The sequence below is a fragment of the Oryx dammah genome, unplaced genomic scaffold (assembly GCF_014754425.2).
Source record: "Oryx dammah isolate SB20612 unplaced genomic scaffold, SCBI_Odam_1.1 HiC_scaffold_19, whole genome shotgun sequence".
In the NCBI taxonomy this organism is placed as follows: domain Eukaryota; kingdom Metazoa; phylum Chordata; class Mammalia; order Artiodactyla; family Bovidae; genus Oryx; species Oryx dammah.
Window position 1 is genome coordinate 28,427,332 of NW_024070203.1, and position 7,158 is coordinate 28,434,489.

At 48.1% G+C, this 7,158-nt stretch overlaps 1 pseudogene; it reads left to right on the forward strand.

Moving 5' to 3' along the window:
- The first annotated feature begins 5,314 nt into the window (after positions 1–5,314).
- LOC120879133 lies at positions 5,315–6,473 on the forward strand (annotated as a pseudogene).
- The last annotated feature ends 685 nt before the right edge of the window (positions 6,474–7,158 follow it).

The window sequence follows — 7,158 nt, forward strand, 5'->3', positions numbered from 1 at the left end:
CTATAAACCCCTGAGCCAAGTTCAATCACTGCTTGGCACATAGATGATGGTGAAGTGCTTGTGGAATGAATGAGTGCCTGCACAAACGAACAGGCCCTAAACACCACTGGGGTGTTCTTGCTGCTGTGGGTGAGAACTAGGGCTTAATTAGCAGAGGCACTGGTGCTTTTAAGTCAGGAATGAACCCCGATGGTGCTTAAGTTTTAAAAATCGTTATTGCGGACCGACCTGAGAACAATGAAAAACACAGACTAGAGCAGTGTGAAATATGATGGGGAAGAAAAGGACATTGATTTTAACCACAGGAACACTATTCAAAATGGCACAGCTGACAGCCATCAGGAGATCCAGGTCCCCAGAACTCCACATGCCCACCCGGATCATTTTTCAGAAAATCTTCCCCTTCCCCTCACCCAATCCAGTCATCTGGACTTGGACGGCATTGAGTCCTTCCCCAGCCTCAGGGACCCCAACGACCTTCCCTTGCCAACAATTGTTTATTTGTGGAAGCAGGCACAGAAATGTGGGAGCAGGAGAGACCTGGGCCTGGATTCAGGGCCTGTCACTCCCTGGCAGTGCAACGTCTAACAAGTTACTTCACTTCTCTGAGCCTCAGTTTCCACATCTGGAAAATGGGTGGACTTTTACCTACCTGAGGGATTGTTTGGAGAACGACAAGACAGATGATGGCCATTAACCGACACAGTACAGTGTCGGACATTGAGTGGACAATGGACACAGTCAAGTTCCCTTCTCTTCCTCTGTATTAGGTATTTCTCTGTCTTCTTCACTGGCCAGTCTGCACATCCCCCATGAAAAACTTCACTCAGTACCCACTTGAAACAAGGAGAAGCAACTGACACAGATAACCCTTAGCAGCCCCTCCCCTCTGGCTGCCACAGTTTCTCACACCTGAAAACCCATTTCCTGCCTCTCGCTCACTGATCCTCCTTTGAGAGCACTGCGCTCTTCTTCCTTCATTCACTTATAAGCTGTTATGCATTCAACAAGTACTGAGCAGAAACCCCTACATGCAGGCACAGTGGTATGGAGGTGAATGAGGCTCCTGCTGTCACTGACCAACGGAGTTTTCCCAACTGCATGTGCTCCAACCTGGGAAAAGAGTGTGGGAATGAGGGCAAGGCTCTGATACCTCCTTCAGGACTCAGCTCAGACACTGTGTTGGCTCCCAGGGGTTCCCAAGCCTGCCATAACAAACTCTACCAACTCAGCAGGTTCTAACAACAGAAATTTGTTCCCCCACGTTCTGGAGGCTGGAAATCCAAAATCAAGGTATCGGCAGGGCTGGGCTCCCTCTGAAGGCTCTAAGGAAGAATCTTGCCTCATCTCTTCCAGCTTCTAGGGGCTCCTGGAAAACACTGCCATTCCTTGGCCGGTAGCTGCCTTGCTCCAATCTCTGCCTCCATCATCACACAGCCTCCTCTGCATGTCCTCCTCTGCCTCTTATTGGACTTGGGGCTTACCCTAACTCGTATGATCGTATCCTGATCCTTAACTTATTACGTCTGCAAAGACCCTACTTCCAACCAAGGTCACATTCTGAGGTTCCCAGTTGTCATGAATTTGGGGAGGAGGCATTATCTATCCCACATAGACCACATCTCTTCCCAGAAGGCATCTTGATGACCTCCACCATCCTTGGTCCCAGGCTGGGCCACCACAACAGACACCTCCTCATCTTCCCTTTTCATCAGGGGCATCCCATGGATGGGGACCACACCAGAGAAGGTATTCAGTAAATGTGTATTGAACTGAACTAAACCATTTCACTGGAGAAGGAAATGGCAACGCACTCCAGTATTCTTGCCTGGAGAATCCCATGGACAGAGGAGCCTGGTGGGCCACAGTCCATGGGGTCAAAGAGTTGGACACAACTGAGTGACTAAATCACTACCAAACCACTTCATAGGGACTAGCAACTCTTTAATGGACTCCACGGTCAATGTATACAAGATATAGCTTTCGAGCAGCTTCCCAAAATCCCAAGGTGAGCAACGTTTGCCAAATGCCTATCATTCCAGGGCCTGTGGTCCAGAAATCCCCAGGGATGCTCCCAGAACAAGTTGATGGTCCAGAAAATGGTGATTTGAGGACAGAGATTCAAGAATCCCAAGTGTTTGTAAGTTAGGGGGATGCAAGCACAAGAGCCTGGTCCTATTCAAAATTGGAGGCTGTTTCTGCATTTTCCCCAAAAGACCCTCTGGCTCTCCTTACGTTCAGAGACCAGAGGCCACCCCAGGGCAACTGCAAAATCAAAACCCTCTGAGACAGCCTGGAAGTGAGGTAATGTGCAGACATCTATACCTAAGATAAGACTGAGGAGAAAATAGTAGAATTCATTAGCGGAGCCTCTGAGACACTTATCTTTTGTGAAGTGTTGGAGAAGAAAACAGAATTAATCCCCACTTTGGCTATAGATGTGTTTGACTTAACTTATCTGCATGGCAAAAGTAAGAATGCTAGTGGGTTTGAGAGGGCCCCTATAATTCTCCACTTGAGACTGAGACCACCAGGGGCTGTGCACACACGTGTAACAATTGCTTTTTACTTGATAAGTTGTGTCCAGCTCTTTTGAGATCCCACAGACTGTAGCCTGCCAGGCTTCTCTGTCCGTGGGATTATCTAGGGAAGAATAGTGGAGTGGGTTACCATTTCCTTCTCCAGGGGATCTTCCCAGACCAGGGATCGAACCCACATCTCCTGCATTAGCAGGCAGATTCTTTACCTGTTGAGCCATCAGGGAAGCCAGTATAACAATTAGCCTTCAGAAAATGTTTGCTGAGTGAAGTAATCCATGAATGACAATGACTAACATTTACTGCTCCCTTACTAAGCACTGTACCCACATTATCTGGCTCAGGTATCACAAGACTCTTCCAGATTCTCCTCAGCACCTTCCTGAAACCCTATATCAAATACTTTCTGGAATTTCCCTAGCAGTCCAGTGGTTAAGACTCTGTACTTCAAATGCAGGGGATAAGGGTTCAATCCCTGGTCAGGGAACTAAGATCCTGAATGCTGTAAAGCCAAAAAAAGAAAAAAATCAACTGTCTAAAATAAAATATGGCCTCCACCCCACCCACTGCATTATTCTTTCTCACCCCTTTGTCTTTCTTTCATACCTTTAATCATAACTATTTATTATTTAATTTGCTTTCCTGACTTTATTTAGCTGATGCCCTCACCCAAATGGAAGTCCCATGAGGACGGAGAACAGGGTTGCTTTGGCCATATCTGTCTCCTTGGTTCCTGACACAGAGAAGGTAACCAACACAGGTTTGCTCAGCAAATGAATGCTCAGCCCTTCCGGGGGAGGGCTGCAGGAAGACCACTCTGCAGGCAGCCAGGGGAAGGATGGAGGAATCCAGAGAGTTTAGATGTGCTGCCATTCCTATCCCACAATGAGCTACAGCTGTTCATGGGACAGCAAGGACTTAGGGAACAAGGAGACAGAATCCACAGGGAGCTGGACACTAACTGATGCACAAAGGGGGGGAGGTGGGGAGCAAAGAAGAGAGAGAGCACGCCGTTGCTAGCTTGACTGACTCTCAGGAGGACTGTGCCATAAGCAGAGAAGTGCAGGACAAAGGCACAGGGAGGTTCGCCTTGGGACCACTAGCCAGGAGGTGAGAGCCCAGAGACAGGAACTGAGGCCTGCCATGTCCAGAGCGGTGTCCCCCGTACCCCGGGGGTTGGCATAGTCCCATGGATCTGTAATCTTGCCTACAGTCTGTCTGTCTGGGGCTTCCCAGGTGGTTCAGTGGTAAAGAACCTGCCTGGAAATACAGGAGATGAAAGAGATGCGGGCTCAATCCTGGGTTGGGAAGATCCCCTGGAGAAGGAAATGGCAACCCACTCCAGTATTCTTGCCTGGAGAATCCCATGGACAGAGGACCCTGGTGGACTACAGTCCAGGGGATCACAAAGAGTCGGACACTACTGAAGTGACTGAGCACATAGTCTATCTCCCCCACTAGATCTTAGGGACCCTTCTCAAAACCCCCTTTTGAGACTTTCCAGTCACCACTGAAAACATCTCTAACAGTGGTTTGCGTGGTGACCTTTCGTGTCTGCAGAGGAGGCTATATGGCAGTTTCTGAGTGGACGAGAGCACAGATGGAGCCAAAGTACCTGGCTGTGTGACCGTGAGAAAATTAACCAACCTCTCTGTTTCTCAGTTTCCTCCTCTCTAAATTGGGGATTATGATAACACGTGCCTCCTCATAGAGTTTTTGCGAGGATTAACTGAATTAATATACATAAGTGCTATCTGTGGGTTGGTCGTTAATACCATTTCTGCTATTAAACATAATGCATTACAAAGAGCCATCTGTAGCTATGTGGCCTTGAGGACATCTCTTAACTTGTCTGAGCATCAGGGTCCCCTGTGGTAAAATGGAGATGATGATGCTATCTCACTGTAGTGGGTTGAATCATGGCCCCAAAACATAAAACCTTATTTGGAAAAAAAAAAAGATCTTTGCAAATGCAGTTATATAAAGGATCTCAGGATGAGATAATCCCGGATTAACTAGGCAGATCATAAATCAAATGGCAAATGTCCTTTAAGAGAAAGGGTGAGGGAGATTTGAGACACAGAGGCAAAGATGAAGGCAGAAACTGGAGTTACGCAGCCCACAAGCCATGGAACGCCTGAAGCCATCAGAAACCCAAAGAGGCAAAGAAGAGTCCTTCCTCATCTAAAGCCTCTAGAAGGGGAGAACCCTGCCATTACCTTGATTTTGGACTTCTGGACTCCAGAACTTGAGATAATGCATTTCTATTGTTTGAGACCATGGGCTTGTTATAGCACCCATAGAAAAGCAGTAACTCCTACATAGGATTCCTGCAAGAACTGGAAGAGATAACATCCATAAGGGCTTCCCTGGTGGTGCTAGGGGTAAAGAATCTGCCTGCCAGTGCGGGAGATGCAGGTTTGATCACTGGGTAGGGAAGATCCCCTGGAGAAGGAAATGGTAACCCACTCAAGTATTCTTGCCTGGAGAATCAGACAGAGGAGCCAGGCGGGCTACAGTCCATGGGGTTGCAAAAGAGTCGAACAGGACTTAGCGACTAAACAGCAACAACATTGTTATAATTTACCTCCCTTCCCTGGACCTTTGTCTCCCCACCGGTAAAATCAGAATCTACGTGCAATGAAGGTGTCCAGGTTTTTGCTACCTTCTGCCAGCTCCTTCATCCTTCAGCTCCCTCACATGGCAAGTTGGGACCATGTTATAATAATTCCTTTTCTCTCTCTTTCTACCTCTATCCATCATCTCAAAGATCTATGATGGACAATGTCCCCAGTGAACAGTCTTCATATCTCTATATCCATCATGGAGGATGGTGAGCACTTGCCCTTACTTAGCCCCATCTTCAAACTGGAGGTGATGATGAGATCACAGAATCCTGAGCAGTCACCCTCCAGACCTTCCAGTCTGAAAGAAGACCCTGGGCAAGCTACTCAACCCCACTAGGATATGACTGCCCAAATTATATTTTAGGAATGATAATATCCTTCTCCTTCTCAGGGCTTGATGAGAAGGAAGCACGTAAGGCGACCATATAAATGTCGAAGGCAAAACTAGCAACCACATATGGTGGAGGTAATAACACATAGAGAAGTAAAAATGTGCAGTGACATTAAGAACGTCAATGCCATTTGAAATATAAATATACAGTGACACTGTAAATGACAATGATAGCAGAAAGGACGGGAAAAGGGTGATGTTGATGCTTCACGGGTGTACTGGCTGGGAATCTGTCGCCAGACTATGCAAAAGGGCTCCCTAACGACTCTTCCTGGCTCCGTTCTCTCCTCTTATCACTCTTGCCCTGCCACCAGGAGTCAGGACTGGAGCGACACTCCTAGAAGTGGGGGAACAACAGATCCATTTATCTTTCAAAAAAATAAAGCTGGCCTGCGAGCTACGGAGTCGCGACGGACTATGGCGAACAGCGAGAGGAAGCCATCGCCAAGCGCTGCGTCCACCTGCGCCCTGATGCCCTGGCCGACCCCGCCCTCGTCTCGCTGCACCTTCTGCCCGGCGAGGTCCGGGTGAACCCGCCCACCTCCTTGGGGCGCCTCTTCCGCCCAGCCATGCATCTGCCAGGGTCCCGACGCACTGGAAGCGTCGTTTCGGGGCCGCAGTCTACGTGGCGAGGAGGTGGTGGTGCTGCCCGGCTTCGTGGGATAGCTGGTGACAGAAGAGAAGGCAGAGGAGTTGGGGAGGCACGAAAACCACAGCGAGAGGAGCAGGAACTGGTGGAAAACCCGGAGGCGCTGGAACGGGACTTCGACGGCTTGACTGGAGCCACAGCCAGCCAGTTTCAGCAGCTTCACCCCGTGGGGCCTGGAATCTGTCCCTGGTCCGGAAGGCAAAGTGCGTGGGGCCCTAACCTGGTGCACCCTCGCTGCAGCGATTCATGCACATGTACCCGAAGACTGAGAACCAGAGCTTGAAATTGAAAGCCACCAATCCCTTCACCCAAATAAACCCCTTCTTCAGTATGGAGCCAGAGTCCCTCAGGCAATAAAGGAGCTCTTCACAGAAAAACCAATCAATCAGTCAATCTGACCGGATCACTCCCTTTCTTAAATCTCTTGCATGGTTAGGAAGAAAGTCAAACTCCATTTCCATACCCATAAGGTCCTTTGTAAACAGCCTCTACTTGTTTAGGTAACAAATAACAGGATAGCAGAGGGCCCACCCAAGAGGCACTCAGCCAATGCTAGTTTCCTTGATGGGCCCACACGTCATATTCTCTTCTACAGGGCAGAAAGAGAACTCTCTTATTTGCCTATTAACAATGTTTAGCTATTAGCTGCAGTTGACTAAATTGATCTCAGATTGTTGGCCACTGGTTCCCCATCCTATGGCCTATGGGGACACAGTGACCTACTCTTTCATTCTAAGGGCTCAGTCCCAGCGAATGTGGTCAAAGTCTTAGATTCTCAAGAAATTCTCAAGGAAATATTTTTACCCTCAAAATTGCTTCCATCTTTTCACCTAGAATGTTGATTTATTTTATTATTCAGTGACTGAAAATTCATGAAATTTTGTGGTTAGAGTAAAAATATCACACACAGTTCCATATGTCCATGCAATGGGGCTGAGAAAATCTGACAATGAA